This window comes from Triticum aestivum, chromosome 6D (genome assembly GCF_018294505.1).
Source record: "Triticum aestivum cultivar Chinese Spring chromosome 6D, IWGSC CS RefSeq v2.1, whole genome shotgun sequence".
Taxonomy (NCBI): Eukaryota; Viridiplantae; Streptophyta; class Magnoliopsida; order Poales; family Poaceae; genus Triticum; species Triticum aestivum.
In genome coordinates, this window is record NC_057811.1 from 90,621,211 (window position 1) to 90,638,686 (window position 17,476).

A 17,476-nucleotide genomic window follows, 5' to 3' on the forward strand; every position below is an offset into this window, starting at 1 on the left:
TTTTATCCTGAATTTATTTCAGGATTTCTGGTTATGCACACGTTAAGTGGGAGGAGATGTTCCAGTCGACTACGACGCGCCTATGGTGACTTCGTAAAATATCAAGATGATATGCCGGCTCAGTCTCTCAGAGGTGCTCATAGGCGTAGGGTGTGCGTTCATAGGGGCGAGTGTATGCGCATATATATAAGCGCTTGCGTCTATACCGTGTTCAAAAAAACATCTAGCGCGCTCTCTTAATATTTCCCCAAATGATATGTTCCACACGTGTGGCACAAAGCACTCCGACCCTGATATTTTTTACAGCTAAAGTTGCCATCCGAAAAGAAAAAAGAAACCTAAAAAATAAAACCGAAACTTGCCTTCCGAAAAGAAGTTGTCATGCTTGACAACTAAAGTTGCCATCCTTGCGTTACTGCCAAAAAGAACGTTCCATCTGTTCATGTCACACGTGTGTCATTTATTAGAGTCCTAATATTTTCTTGACAAACAGACTGATATGGACATTATTAGTATGGAACATTACATGCATCGCCACTAGTATTTTTCGTGCATGTACGTAATCCGAAGCATCCATAATAACCATGTGTGCATACGCTCATAGCCAGTATTGGCTTCTCTAAAGTAATGTGCTATCAATTTTTCTTTAACCTGAACAGACTTCATGTCACGTACTGCAGTTGCATGATAGCAACCAATGCATCGACCTTTTATCATCAATTTTTGTCGTGGCCGTACCAGAGGCTCGCCGCAACCAGCGTTGGGGAGAGGTGGGTGGTTGGAGTAACGGGGGCTACCCCCCCCCCCCCCCCCCCCCCACCCCTAGTGCCATATCACTAACTTAAGGTGTTGTTCTGCCATGGGTAATGTGATCCACCATTCTATCTATTTTGTTGGTGTTGTGTTATAATGTATTTTTGGTACAAATATGCAAGTACTCAAGTTTTAGTTAGTGATAGTGAAATTAACCATATGTCCATGTTTCATGGTTGCGCACACTTTTCATAATGGATTATTGTTTTCTTTCTTATTGCACTAGTACACAACCTTGCTATATTTCCACGTCTTAATATAATCAGCACATTGGTCCCTAGCATGAACTTTTATTAACAAGATATAATTTCTTGTTAAAGATGAGCAGACGGGTGACACCCGAATCGTTAGTGTGCTACCACATTTGGATTCCATCACCCCCGAGCAGCAACATCCGAGGACCAGCGAGGCCCACGCAGTGGTCACCGTCGTCTGGACTTTGTGTTCAAACTTTCAAACTTTAATATTTCCAAAACTCAAACTAAAACAATTGATGCATCTTGTAATAGGAGAGACACACACAATCCATCTTCGCCTCTCATAGAAAATTTTCATTCACTCCAACCACCTCCTTTGGTCCCCCGGAGGACCAAGACTTTGAGTCTTTCTTTCACGTTGGTGTTGTCTTGTGTCCTTCATGGTGTTGCCCCGCTGAACCTACTCGCTGTGCTAGCGATGCTCATCGTGAAGATTGTGTATGAGCCAATGTTGGCTCATATTTTTGTTGAATCGGCGCACCTTGACCACCCCATCTATGGGGATTGGCGTCCAACTCTCCATGGGACCGTCATGGAGAACCAGAAACCATGGAAGGACACTACTTTAAGTGCCCTCAGCCTTGACTTGGTGTTTCATGACACCCGGTGGCGGATCCAGGATTGGCTGACGCCCCAGGCGAGAAACTAAGGCTAAACACTACCTGAAAAAACTCCAGTTTCAAGGCATACAAAAGTCAAAATATGTTGCATGTTGCATAACTACCAAGAAACCAAGCATATAATATTCAATGGCAGCATTTGTTCCATGATGGGACAACTAGTAAAGCAAGACAAATCAAAAGACAATATGTAGCATATATAGATGATACAAAGGATTGATATCAAATCAAAGAATTGGTTGATCTGAGCCTCCCATGACTCATCTTCAATAGCAGAAGAAGCTAAACCTTCAATCATAAATTTCGAAATGCAAATCAGTGCGTATTATAGCAGGTAAAACTAGTTAATAACAGATGCAAAATGTGAAAACTTATGTCTAGGACGAGGCAAAAGGCCTTTGCGTGTGCGATAACCTTGAAATCGTTCAATGGTCTTTGATTCTTCAATACTAACAAATACATCTCATTCAATGTAACATACCATTTTGTTATGCATCCACTCATCGCCCATTTTGTTTCTCAATCCAGTCTTGATAATGCTCATTGTTTAGAATGCCCTTTCCACCGCTGCAGTTGCAACAGGTAAAATCAATGCTAACTCAACAAGACAATAGGGATACTATCAGTTGTTTGAGTTGAAGGACCCGTTTCCGTAGTTTCGGTGGTTCAAACTTATAAAAAAGTATTAATGTCTTGTTTCTTTTACTCATCTTGCCTTCCTGTAAAATTTTAGAGAAATAAAAATTACTCAATGTCTAAATCGGTTTTTACATCTAACAAACAGTGGCATCTAACAACTAAAATCATCATCAACTAGTGACAATGTGGCATCTAGAAACAAAAATAGGGCATCTTGAAATAAAAACAACACTGAGGAAGTGAGGAGTGAGGTGAGGACCACCTCGCCGGACGCCGGCCAACCTGTAGGCTGCAGCCTCACGCGGTCGCGCCCTAGCCGGGGTCGCCGCCTCGCTCCCTCGCCGGCGGACAGGGGCGCTGGAATTGGGGAACTGGGGGCGCTGTCGAAGGATCTGACCGGCGGCTACGGCCGGCGGGCGGCGCCGACGGCGCCTAGCTGAGGGTTCGTCAGGTCTGGGGAACAGCCGAACAGTGGAAGAAGAGCGGCTGCGTCTGGTTCGTGGTGAGCGGGTGAGGGTTGCGAGTTCGTGCGGGTGCGGGGAAATCGGCTTGGGCGGCCGGGCCAGTTGGCCTAGGCTGCCTTGGCTCGGAAGTGGGCTGCGCCCCAGGCCATTTTTTTTATTAATCTAGGCCGAGAAAACTTCCCACACCCCAGGCAATGGCCTGGGCTGCCTGGGACCCAAATCCGCCCATGTCGACACCGTTGTCGTCGCCCTGGCCAAAGCTTCAATGTTTGCGCGCGTACAAGCTTTGCGTTCTCTCAACTACATGAATGCTCTTTGACACTTGTTGTGTCGGTCGACGGTACCGAGCGGGCGAAGTTGGTGGACACGCTCAATAGCAACATCACAGGTTTCAACCTTGTCGGGTGGGCGAGGACGAGCTAGAAGGAGGGAGACACAATGGTGTTCAAGTAATGGACGCAGCTCGAACGCAAGACCAACGTCTGTCCAAGTTCTTCCGATCCATATATTACTGGCTATTTCAAGTATGTACAGTGGTGGTGGTGGTCGGTGGGGGTGGGGGAGGGGGGTATGGGCCCTCATGGTACCCAGTGATATATCAACCATAGGCGAACTTTGTGCACCATATATTAATTCATCTCCTTGGATTATTTTGTACTGAACCCTTTGACCGTTTTCTTACTCTCATGTTAATGCATACCACAAGCAGGGGCGAGCCCAGGCAGACACACGAAAAACGTACGAAGCATGCAGACACATAGAAAACGTTCGATGGCGACGCGTAGACTGTGGAATGGCCAATGCAGCCGGCTAGCCGCCGCCGAGCACGGGGCCTGTTTTATTAGTGGCCCTGCCTCGGGCAACGGCAGTCAAGACCAGTCGATCGACCGGGCGTTAGTTGGTTCCTCACCGAACCCAACCAACACAATTGAGCTGTAGGGGTAGCTCATCGTGACGGGTTGGAAGCAGGGAAAACGTTGGGCGCTCGATGGCGACGCGTTCATTTTGGAATGGCCAGCATGAGAACCAGTCCTTGTGTACTGGATTGCTCGTCGTTGGATGTGACCGCACGCATTGGCACGCATGCTCATTTCTTGTTTCTGATCGAGGGAGAACTAGTGAAACATCGAGGCTTACAACTGATCGGGATAAACATGGAGAGCAAATCATGCAAACACCACCGCTGAAATGAAAATTCCGCCACCACCATGGAGCCAGCACACTCGGGAAAAAAGTAAGCAACCCACGTAGGTTACCATGCCCCAACTGCACAACCCGGTTGACACAAGGTTGATCGTTCAGTCTTTGCAGGTTCTCGCTACACAAAGTTCGTCCACACCCGGTTGGCCCCGTTGCCAGATCTGGACGCTCGCTCAGCATGCACATGCGAATGATCAATGTGCAGCGCTTTGGGGAAGTTCCAAACCAGATGTTTCGAATTAATTAAATTTAAACTAGTCTGAAATATATGCATGATTGGTCTCGTTCTAAAGATCTTATCCCTAGAATTCTATATCTATATCTATACCTCTATATACCTACTAATAAAGCAAGGTGCGTTTCGTCGATTTTTTCATCCGTTAGTAAAGCCAGCCCACTTATTTGCCTTCCCATGTAGCTTCAAAAAGCCTATTTCTCGCGCTGAATCCTATTCGGCGCCTTAAGCGCCGAATACAGGCCATTTCATACAGGGCGCACACCCCGTTTACACTTGGTTTCATAGCGAGCCGGCCCATCCAGCTTTGCTGTTTGTTTCTTGAAAACCAAGAAAAAAAGGTGCACCTGCCGCGACTCGAACACCGCGCATTCATTTAGCTAGCGATCGCACCAACCAGTTGGACTAGTTGACCTCATGTGGTTGAATCGTTCCTTTTCTTTTCTTTATAAAATGAGAAAAAGGCATCTGTTTTTCCAGTTTTCTTTCTTTTTTTCTATCTTTGTTTTTTCTCTTTCTTAAAATTCGTGAACTTTTTCAAAGGCGACCAAAAAAACCGGTGAACTTTTTTCAAATTCGATGAACTTTTTCCAAAAATCGGTGAACTTTTTTTCAATTCGATGAACTTTTTTTAAAACTCGATGAACTTTTTGTCGAACTCGATGAACTTTTTGTCAAATTCGACGAACTTTTTCAAATCCGATGAACTTTTTTTCAAATCCGATGAACTTTTTTTCAAACCCGATGAACTTTTTTCAAATACGATGAACTTTTTTTCAAATCCGATGAATTTTTTCAACTTAGATGAACCTTTCTCAATTTTTGTGTTCAAATTTTGATTAACTTTTCTTAGAATTGATGAACCTTTTCAAATTAGTGAACTGTTTTTGAAATTCGTAATTTTTTCAGATCCATGTGTTCTTGAGATTTGTGAACAAAGCAACAGAAAAAAAAGAAAAAAAAACAACGAAGGAACAAAAGGTGTACGAAGGAAAAGGAGCTAGCGATCAACAGTTGACCGGTCAACCACGATGCAATCGTCCTTTTTTGTTAGAAACAGGAAGCGATGGTCGAAAGGCGCACGTTGAACGAGCTGCGCGGCTCGTTTTTGGGCCAGCCCACGTAACCAGGCGCGTGGGCGCTGGGTTCGTTTGCTGGCGCATAAGGCGCCAGCGAGGAGCTCTCATTTCTCGCCCAGGGCAGTAGATAGTTTGAGTTCGCACGTGGCATCCAAGACTGGGCCGGCCTGTTTTGTTTTTCCGTCTAATTTTTCTATTTTTACCTTATTTCGTAATTCAAAATAGTTGAGATTTTAATTTTTGTAGAATTTTAGAAAATTATTTGAATTACAATATAGTGTTCACGTTTTCAAAAATATTTGGAACATTAATTCATTTTCTTGTTCTGATTTTTTTTTTCAAAGTAAGAAATATTCCAAAATTGTTTGTGATTTAAAAAATGTATTTTAAAAAATATCCGAAAAATGAAATATATTCTTATTTTAGTAAAATGTTCACAAATTCAAAATGATGTCTGAGTTTAAGAATACATTTTGTTATGAATGTTGAAATCCTGTTCCGTTTTCAAAAGCCGGTCACAAATTTAAAAAAAGTTTGGGTTTTCATAAAAGGTTTTTGTGTTCAAAAAATGATGTTATTTCAAAAAAAGCATGTTTTTTCCAAAATGGACGGAATATTAAAAACATTGTTTGTAATTTAATAAAATGTCATGTTTCGAAGAATATTCGGCAATTCATATTAAAAAAAAGTATTTTATATCCGACGTTGCACTATGGTCTTAAATATTCACGCTGACCATTGGTTAGTAGTAGGCGTTTGTTGCCGTGGCTAGCGGCACGTGGTCCGGTTTTTAAGGTCATGTGTTTCAGTGTTCCACACGTCGTTTTTTGGATTATAACTCGTGCCTTGCAAATACAGGTTATTGGCCCAGACGCGAACTGTTGTGTGTCCCACGTGCTATTTGAAGCAACTAGCCATCATATAGTAGCTCCCACACATCTGCCCTAAGAAAAGAAAAAAAAATATGTTTATAGATTTTGTTTCGTCCATTCCACACGTAGCTCCCCAATTTTTTCGGTTATCCCCCAGGTGGGCCAAACTGGACCTACCATACATTTCTTTTTCTGTCGGACGGACGAGTAGCAACAAAGAGGGGTGCGAGGGGATTGAACTATGGACCTTCCCTATTGTGCCCACGGATAAAACCAACTCAGCTAGCTTGCAATTACTATAGAAACAGTCTCATCTTAAAATTTTATACTAAATAACACCAGTTTTTATGTCCATAAGTTGTCTGGAAATAAGGAGGTTATGTGAGAATAAGGAGGTTGTTTCGAGAATTATGAACAAAACGAGGGACTCCATAAATTATTGCTGGAGATAACTTGCACGTGCCAATAAAAGACAATATGCTGGTTGGCTATAATGGGAAAAAATTGTGGGCACGTGCTAATAAAAGAGAATAGGCTGGTTTTGCTCTAATAATAAAACTTATGGGCACGTGAGCGCAAAAATAGTTGAAGAAAAGAAACCCTGATAATGATGGGACATTCATGTCTGGTTATGCGCTGGTTATGCTAATGAAACATAATTTATGCGCTGCAATTAGTAATCCATCCGGTTACGTTGTCGTAGGAGAAAGTGGTCGAAGTAACCGTGCCTCGAAGGTCGCCTGCCGCCCAGCAACAAAATGAATACGGAACCACAACTCCGAGACGGAGGTCGACCCGGAGGAAAAAAAGGTACAAGTTGGGTGCTCGCTGAAGGAAATATGCCCTAGAGGCAATAATAAGTTGTTGTTTATATTTCCTTATATCATGATAAATGTTTATTATTCATGCTAGAATTGTATTAACCGGAAACTTAGTACATGTGTGAATACATAGACAAACAGAGTGTCACTAGTATGCCTCTACTGACTAGCTCGTTGAATCAAAGATGGTTAAGTTTCCTGACCATAGACATGATTTATCATTTGATTAACGGGATCACATCATTAGAGAATGATATGATTGACTTGACCCATTCCGTTAGCTTAGCATTTGATCGTTTAGTATATTGCTATTGCTTTCTTCATGACTTATACATGTTCGTATGACTATGAGATTATGCAACTCCCGAATACCGGAGGAACACTTTGTGTGCTACCAAACATCACAACGTAACTGGGTGATTATAAAGGTGCACTACAGGTGTCTCCGATGGTACTTGTTGAGTTGGCATAGATCAAGATTAGGATTTGTCACTCCGATTGTCGGAGAGGTATCTCTGGGCCCTCTCGGTAATGCACATCACTATAAGCCTTGCAAGCAATGTAACTAATGAGTTAGTTGCGGGATGACGCATTAGGGAACGAGTAAAGAGACTTGCCGGTAACGAGATTGAACTAGGTATTGAGATACCGATGATCGAATCTCGGGCAAGTAACATACCGATGACAAAGGGAACAACGTATGTTGTTATGCGGTTTGATCGATAAAGATCTTCGTACAATATGTGGGAGCCAATATGAGCATCCAGGTTCCGCTGTTGGTTATTGACCGGAGACGTGTCTCGGTCATGTCTACATAGTTCTTGAACCCGTAGGGTCCGCACGCTTAACGTTCGGTGACGATCGGTATTATGAGTTTATGTGTTTTGATGTACCGAAGATAGTTCGGAGTCCTGGATATGATCACGGACATGACGAGAAGTCTCAAAATGGTCGAGACATAAAGATTGATATATTGGACGGCTATATTCGGACACCGGAAGTGTTCCGGGTGGTTTTGGAGAAAACCGGAGTGCCGGAGGGGTTACCGGAACCCCCCGGGGAAGTATTGGGCCCTAGTGGGCCTTAGGGGAGAGAGAGGGCAGAAGCCCAAGAGGTGGCACGCCCCCTCCCATGGGGAATCCGAATTGGACTAGGGGAGGGGGGCGCGACCCCTCTTTCCCTCTCCCTCTCCCTCTCCTTCTTCCCCCTTCCCCCTTCCTAGTAGGACTAGGAAAGGATGAATCCTACTCCTACTAGGAGGAGGATTCCTCCTCTCCTTGGGGCACACCAAGGCCGGCCGGCCTCCCCCTTGCTGCTTTACATACGGGGGCGGGGGGGGGGGGCACCCTAGGACACACAAGTTGATTGTTCCAAGCCGTATGCGGTGCACCCCTGCGTCGGTAACTTCATCATCACCGTCGTGCTGACGGAACTCTCCCTCGAAACTCTACTGGATCGTGAGTTCGTGGGACGTCACCAAGCTGAACGTGTGTAGATCGCGGAGGTGCCGTACGTTCGGTACTAGGATCGGTCGATTGTGAAGACGTATGACTACATCAACCGTGTTGTCATAACGCTTCCGCTTACGGTCTACGAGGGTACGTAGACGACACTCTCCCCTCTCGTTGCTATGCATCACCATGATCTTGCGTGTGCGTAGGAATTTTTTTGAAATTACTACGTTCCCCAACAGTGGCATCCAAGCCAGGTTTATGCGTAGATGTTATATGCAGGAGTAGAACACAAGTGAGTTGTCGACGATACTAGTCATACTGCTTACTAGCATGTCATACTTTGATTCAGCGGTATTGTTGGATGAAGCGGCCCGGACCGACATTACGCGTACGCTTATGCGAGACTGGTTCTACCGACGTGCTTCGCACACAGGTGGCTGGCGGGTGTCAGTTTCTCCAACTTCAGTTGAATCGAGTGTGGCTACGACCGGTCCTTGTGAAGGTTAAAACAGCACATACTTGACGAAATATCATTGTGGTTTTGATGCGTAGGTAAGAACGGTTCTTGCTCAGCCCGTAGCAGCCACGTAAAACTTGCAACAACAAAGTAGAGGACGTCTAACTTGTTTTTGCAGGGCATGTTGTGATGTGATATGGTCAAGACATGATGCTAAGTTTTATTGTATGAGATGATCATGTTTTGTAACAAAGTTATCGGCAACTGGCAGGAGCCATATGGTTGTCGCTTTATTGTATGAAATGCAATCGTCATGTAATTTCTTTACTTTATCACTAAGCGGTAGCGATAGTCATAGAAGCAATAGTTGGCGAGACGACAACGATGCTACGATGGAGATCAAGGTGTCGCGCCAGTGACGATGGTGACGTGACGGTGCTTTGGAGATGGTGATCAAAGGCACAAGATGATGATGGCCATATCATATCACTTATATTGATTGCATGTGATGTTTATCCTTTATGCATCTTATTTTGCTTAGATCGACGGTAGCATTATAAGATGACCTCTCACTAAATTTCAAGGTATAAGTGTTCTCCCTGAGTATGCACCGTTGCGAAAGTTCGTCCTGCCGAGACAACACGTGATGATCGGGTGTGATAAGCTCTACGTTCACATACAACGGGTGCAAGCCAGTTTTGCACACGCAGAATACTCGGGTTAAACTTGACGAGCCTAGCATATGCAGATATGGCCTCGGAACACTGAGACCGAAAGATAGAGCGTGAATCATATAGTAGATATGATCTACATAGTGATGTTCACCATTGAAAACTACTCCATCTCACGTGATGATCGGACATGGTTTAGTTGATATGGATCACGTGATCACTTAGATGATTAGAGGGATGTCTATCTAAGTGGGAGTTCTTAAATAATTTGATTAATTAAACTTTAATTTATCATGAACTTTACCTGATAGTATTTTGCATGTCTATGTTGTTGTAGATAGATGTCCCGTGCTATTATTCCATTGGATTTTAATGCGTTCCTAGAGAAAGCTAAGTTGCAAGAGGATGGTAGCAACTACACGGACTGGGTCCGTAACTTGAGGATTATCCTCATTGCTGCACAGAAGAATTACGTCCTGGAAGCACCACTAAGTGCCAAACCCGCTGCAGGAGCAACGCCAGATGTTATGAACGTCGGGCAGAGCAAAGCTGATGACTACACGATAGTTCAGCGTGCCATGCTTTACGGCTTAGAACCGGGACTTCAACGATGTTTTGAACTTCATGGAGCATATGAGATGTTCCAAGAGTTGAAGTTAATATTTCAAGTAAATGCCCGGATTGAGAGATATGAAGTCTTCAATAAGTTCTACAGCTGCAAGATGGAGGAGAATAGTTCTGTCAGTGAGCATATACTCAAAATGTCTGGGTATAACAATCACTTGACTCAACTGGGAGTTAATCTTCCGGATGATAGTGTCATTGACAGAATTCTTCAATCACTGCCACCAAGCTACAAGAGCTTCGTGATGAACTATAACATGCAAGGGATGGATAAGACAATTCCCGAGCTCGTCGCAATGCTAAAGGCTGCGGAGGTAGAAATCAAGAAGGAGCATCAAGTATTGATGGTCAACAAGACCACCAGTTTCAAGAAAAAGGGTAAAGGGAAAAAGGGGAACTTCAAGAAGAACGGCAAGCAAGTTGCTGCTCAAGTGAAGAAGCCCAAGTCTGGACCTAAGCCTAAGACTGAGTGCTTCTACTGCAAAGGGACTGGTCACTGGAAGCGGAACTGCCCCAAGTATTTGGCAGAGAAGAAGGATGGCAAGGTGAACAAAGGTATATGTGATATACATGTTATTGATGTGTACCTTACTAATGCTCGCAGTAGCACCTGGGTATTTGATACTGGTTATGTTGCTAATATTTGCAACTCGAAACAGGGACTATGGATTAAGCGAAGATTGGCTAAGGACGAGGTGACGATGCGCGTGGGAAATGATTCCAAAGTCGATGTGATCGCGGTCGGCACGCTACCTCTACATCTACCTTCGGGATTAGTATTAGACCTGAATAATTGTTATTTGGTGCCAGCGTTAAGCATGAACATTATATCTGGATCTTGTTTGATGTGAGATGGCTATTCATTTAAATCAGAGAATAATGGTTGTTCTATTTATATGAGTAATATCTTTTATGGTCATGCACCCTTGAAGAGTGGTCTATTTATATTGAATCTCGATATTAGTGATACACATATTCATAATATTGAAGCCAAAAGATGCAAAGTTGATAATGATAGTGCAACTTATTTGTGTCACTGCCGTTTAGGTCATATTGGTGTAAAGCGCATGAAGAAACTCCATTCTGATGGACTTTTGGAATCACTTGATTATGAATCACATGGTACTTGCAAACCATGCCTCATGGGCAAGATGACTAAAACTCCGTTCTCCGGAACAATGGAGCGAGCAACAGATTTGTTGGAAATCATACATACTGATGTATGTGGTCCGATGAATGTTGAGGCTCGCGGCGGGTATCGTTATTTTCTCACCTTCACAGATGATTTGAGCAGATATGGGTATATCTACTTAATGAAACATAAGTCTAAAACATTATAAAAGTTCAAAGAATTTCAGAGTGAAGTTGAAAATCATCGTAACAAGAAAATAAAGTTTCTACGATCTGATCGTGGAGGAGAATATTTGAGTTACGAGTTTGGCCTTCATTTGAAACAATGCGGAATAGTTTCGCAACTCACTCCACCTGGAACACCACAGAGTAATGGTGTGTCCGAGCGTCGTAATCGTAGTTTACTAGATATGGTGCGATCTATGATGTCTCTTACTGATTTACCGTTGTCGTTTTGGGGTTATGCTTTAGAGACGGTTGCATTCACGTTAAATAGGGCACCATCTAAATCCGTTGAGACGACACCTTATGAACTATGGTTTGGCAAGAAACCAAATTTGTCATTTCTTAAAGTCTAGGGATGCGATGCTTATGTGAAAAAGCTTCAACCCGATAAGCTCGAACCCAAATCGGAGAAATGTGTCTTCATAGGATACCCAAAGGAGACTGCTGGGTTCACCTTCTATCACAGATCCGAAGGAAAGACATTCATTTCTAAGAATGGATCCTTTCTAGAGAAGTAGTTTCTCTCGAAAGAAGTGAGTGGGAGGAAAGTAGAACTTGATGAGGTAACTGTACCTGCTCCCTTATTGGAAAGTAGTTCATCATAGAAATCTGTTCCTGTGACTCCTACACCAATTAGTGAGGAAGCTAATGATGATGATCATGTAACTTCAGATCAAGTTACTACCGAACCTCGTAGGTCAACCAGAGTAAGATCCGCACCAGAGTGGTACGGTAATCCTATTCTGGAGGTCATGTTACTTGACCATGACGAACCTACGAACTATGTGGAAGCAATGATGAGCCCAGATTCTGCAAAATGGCTTAAGGCCATGAAATCTGAGATGGGATCCATGTATGAGAACAAAGTGTGGACTTTGGTTGACTTGCCCGATGAGGCAAGCCATCAAGAATAAATGGATATTCAAGAAGAAGACTGACGCTGACGGTAATGTTGCTGTCTACAAAGCTCGACTTGTTGCAAAAGGTTTTCGACAAGTTCAAGGAGTTGACTACGATGAGACCTTCTCACCCGTAGCGATGCTTAAGTCCGTCCGAATCATGTTAGCAATTGTTGCATTTTATGATTATGAAATTTGGCAAGTGGATGTAAAGACTGCATTTCTGAATGGATTTCTGGAAGAAGAGTTGTATATGATGCAACCTGAAGGTTTTATCGATCCAAAGGATGCTAACAAAGTGTGCAAGCTCTAGTGATCCATTTATGGACTGGTGCAAGCATCTCGGAGTTGGAATAAACGTTTTGATAGTGTGATCAAAGCATATGGTTTTATACAGACTTTTGGAGAAGCCTGTATTTACAAGAAAGTGAGTGGGAGCTCTATAGCATTTCTAATATTATATGTGGATGACATATTGTTGATTGGAAATGATATAGAATTTCTGGATAGCGTAAAAGGATACTTGAATAAGAGTTTTTCAATGAAAGACCTCGGTGAAGCTGCTTATATATTGGGCATTAAGATCTATAGAGCTAGATCAAGACGCTTAATTGGACTTTCACAGAGCACATACCTTGACAAAGTTTTGAAGAAGTTCAAAATGGATGAAGCAAAGAAAGGGTTCTTGCTTGTGTTACAAGGTGTGAAGTTGAGTCAGACTCAATGCCCGACCACTGCAGAAGATAGAGAGAAAATGAAAGGTGTTCCCTATGCTTCAGCCATAGGCTCTACCATGTATGCAATGCTGTGTACCAGACCTGATGTGTGCCTTGCTATTAGTTTAGCAGGGAGGTACCAAAGTAATCCAGGAGTGGATCACTAGACAGCGGTCAAGAACATCCTGAAATACCTGAAAAGGACTAAGGATATGTTTCTCATTTACGGAGGTGACAAAGAGCTCGTCGTAAATGGTTACGTTGATGCAAGCTTTGACACTGATCCAGATGACTCTAAGTCACAAACCGGATACGTGTTTTTATTGAACGGTGGAGCTGTTAGTTGGTGCAGTTCTAAGCAAAGCGTCGTGGCGGGATCTACGTGCAAAGCGGAGTACATAGCTACTTCGGAAGCAGCAAATGAAGGAGTCTGGATGAAGGAGTTCATATCCGATCTAGGTGTCATACCTAGTGCATCGGGTCCAATGAAAATCTTTTGTGACAATGCTGGTGCAATTGCCTTGGCAAAGGAATCCAGATTTCATAAGAGAACCAAGCACATCAAGAGACGCTTCAATTTCATCCGCGATCAAGTCAAGGAGGGAGACATAGAGATTTGCAAGATACATACGGATCGGAATGTTGTAGACCCGTTGACTAAGCCTCTCTCACGAGCAAAACATGATCAGCACCAAGACTCCACGGGTGTTAGAATCATTACTGTTTAATCTAGATTATTGACTCTAGTGCAAGTGGGAGACTGAAGGAAATATGCCCTAGAGGCAATAATAAAGTTGTTATTTATATTTCCTTATATCATGATAAATGTTTATTATTCATGCTAGAATTGTATTAACCGGAAACTTAGTACATGTGTGAATACATAGACAAACAGAGTGTCACTAGCATGCCTCTACTTGACTAGCTCGTTGAATCAAAGATGGTTAAGTTTCCTGACCATAGACATGAGTTGTCATTTGATTAACGGGATCACATCATTAGAGAATGATGTGATTGACTTGACCCATTCCGTTAGCTTAGCATTTGATCGTTTAGTATATTGCTATTGCTTTCTTCATGACTTATACATGTTCCTATGACTATGAGATTATGCAACTCCCGAATACCGGAGGAACACTTTGTGTGCTACCAAACGTCACAACGTAACTGGGTGATTATAAAGTTGCACTACGGGTGTCTCCGATGGTACTTGTTGAGTTGGCATAGATCAAGATTAGGATTTGTCACTCCGATTGTCGGAGAGGTATCTCTGGGCCCTCTCGGTAATGCACATCACTATAAGCCTTGCAAGCAATGTAACTAATGAGTTAGTTGCGGGATGATGCATTACAGAACGAGTAAAGAGACTTGCCGGTAACGAGATTGAACTAGGTATTGAGATACCTGAGGGAGTCCTGGACTAAGGGGTCCTCGGGCGTCCGGCCTGTTATCTGTTGGGCCAGACTGATGGGCTATGAAGACATGAAGGCCGAAGACTATACCCGTGTCCAGATTGGACTCTACTTGGCGTGGAAGGCAAGCTAGGCGATCGATTATGAAGATTTCCTCCTATGTAACCGACTCCATGTAACCCTAGATCTCTCCGGTGTCTATATAAACCGGAGGGCATAGTCCGGATAGGACAGATTCATTGCCATATACTCATAGGCTAGACTTCTAGGGTTTAGCCATTACTATCTCGTGGTAGATCAACTCTTGTAAACACTCATATTCATCAAGATCAATCAAGCAGGAAGTAGGGTATTACCTCCATAGAGAGGGCCCGAACCTGGGTAAACATTGTGTCCCCCGTCTCCTGTTACCATCGATCCAAGACGCACAGTTCGGGACCCCCTACCCGAGATCCGCCGGTTTTGACACCGACATTGGTGCTTTCATTGAGAGTTCCACTGTGCCATTGACGAAAGGCTCGATGGCCCCTTCGATCGTCGGTAATGGCGTCGTTCAGGGAGAGACTTTTCTCCCCGGACAAATCTTTGTGTTCGGCGGCTTCGTACTGTGGGCCAACTCGCTTGGCCATCTGGAACAGGTCGATAGCTACGCCCCTGGCCATCAGGTCAGATTTGGAAGCTTGAACTACGTCGCGGATATCCGTGGAGACTTGATCTTCGATGGATTTGAGACCGCGGCGATCGCTCTCCTTCTCTCCGATGAACATGACCTAAATCTGTCATCAGAGCACACCCAGGAGATGGATCCTGTTGTTGCAACGGCCTCAGTACCAAAGCAGATCGCGCCCTCCGAGGCCATAAAGTCCGCGGTTTTGGAGCCGCACACGGACTCGACATCCTGCAATGCTCGCGTCAACGGAACCCTGGACTCGTTTACGGCTGCACGTTCCGGACCGGATACACCTGCAGACACCGAGCTGGATCGGCTGTCGATTTTCGAATTTGGCGCTGCAGACGTCTTCTAGCATTCGCCTTTGGGTGACGTACTAAATTATTTGAAGAACTTGTCCTTGGAGGAAGACTCACAGCCGAACTATGTTCGGTTCGAGCTAGAGGCGGACGATGAGGAATTTTGCTTCCCACCCGCCACCCACTTCATAGCCACCGTCGATGACTTAACCGACGTGCTTGACTATGGCTCTGAAGACATCACCGGTGTGGACGACGATGCCGACGATGAGCAAGGCCAAGACCCGCCATTCACTGGACGTTGGACGGCCACCTCTTCGTACGACGTATACATGGTTGATACACCCAAGGGATCTGGCGACGACAAAGTAGAGCCAGATAAGAATAAAACTTCCGCGACGCAGTCCAAGCGCCGGCGCCCCAAACGCCGTTCTAAGCCTCGCCGCTCAAAGGATAACAATACTGGTACCGGAAAAATAGCACTCCGGGCGACGCCGAAAACAATGAAGACCCTGTCGGAGCTGCATCCAAACAGGAGGAACACGACGACAGGCAAGACAACCCTGATGAGCAGGCCATAGAAGATGACTCGGGGGACGATAGTTACCGTCCACCCTCCGAAGAGGAGACAAGCCTCGGCAACGAAGATTTCATCGTGCCCGAGGACCCTCTGGAGCAGGAGCGCTTTAAGCTTCAACTCATAGCCACTGCAAGGAGCCTGAAAAAGAAGCAGCAACAGCTTCAAGCTGAACAAGATCTGCTCGTCGACAGATGGACTGACGTCCTGACAGCGGAAGAATACGGCCTCAAGCGCCCAACCAAGAGCTACCCAAAATGCAGACTGCTACCTCAATTCGATGAGGAGGCACCGGAGCACACATCTCCCTCGCGTAATGCGAAACGACCACCACGTGGTCGAGACAGGGCGGCCGACCGGCCACCACGCGGTCGGGATAAAGCGGCAACTCAGGCCGAACAGCAGCCTGCCCAACCACCCCGCAAAAATAAAGATGAAAGAATTCGGGGTCACACGTATGACCATCGGCAGACCCTGGACAGTAGAGCAGGACATACAAGATCGATCTACGGATCGCGAGAATGTGCCTCGAGGCACGAAGACGGCTACCCATCCGGACGTAACAAACCTAACCATGCCCGGTCCGAATGCCGCAGACAGACTCCATCAGAGCTACGCCGCGACACGGCACGGTACAGAGGTGCCGCACACCCTCTCTGCTTTACAGATGAGGTATTGGATCATGAATTCCCCAAGGGATTCAAGCCCGTCAACATCGAATCATACGACGGCACAACCGATCCCGCGGTATGGATCGAGGATTTCATTCTCCATATTCATATGGCTCGAGGAGATGACCTCCACGCCATTAAATACCTCCCACTCAAGCTCAAAGGGCCAGCTCGGCACTGGCTTAACAGCCTGCCTGAAAATTCTATCGGCAACTGGGAGGACTTGGAAGAAGCTTTCCTAGACAACTTCCAAGGAACATATGTCCGGCCACCAGACGCCGACGATCTAAGCCACATAGTTGAACAACCTGGAGAATCAGCCAGAAAATTCTGGACTAGGTTCCTAACCAAAAAGAACCAGATCGTTGACTGTCCGGATGCCGAGGCCTTAGCAGCCTTCAAACACGGCATTCGTGACGAATGGCTAGCACGCCACCTCGGCCAAGAAAAGCCGAAGTCCATGGCAGCCCTCACGGCACTCATGACCCGCTTTTGCGCAGGAGAGGACAGTTGGCTGGCCCATAGTAACAACACAGCCAGCGAGACAGGCCCCTCCGAGGCCAAGAATAGCACTGGCAAGCTCCGGCGCAATAGGCACAAACGCCGAAGCAATGACAACAACACCGATGACACCACAGTCAACGCCATATTCAGTGGCTCCAAGTCCGGC

The 17,476-nt window shown here is 45.0% G+C and overlaps 1 long non-coding RNA gene across 2 annotated transcripts; it reads right to left on the bottom strand.

The window, feature by feature from the left end:
* Nucleotides 1–1,083: 1,083 nt before the first annotated feature.
* On the bottom strand, nt 1,084–2,981 carry LOC123141195 (uncharacterized). Of its 2 annotated transcripts, none has more exons than XR_006470199.1 (3): nt 2,592–2,981; nt 2,172–2,257; nt 1,084–1,978 (listed from the first exon to the last, which is right to left on the bottom strand). It is a non-coding gene; the product is annotated as an uncharacterized lncRNA (long non-coding RNA). The 2 variants fall into 2 exon arrangements; XR_006470198.1 differs by having other exon boundaries at nt 1,147–1,732; nt 2,592–2,976.
* Between the last annotated feature and the right edge of the window lie 14,495 nt (nt 2,982–17,476).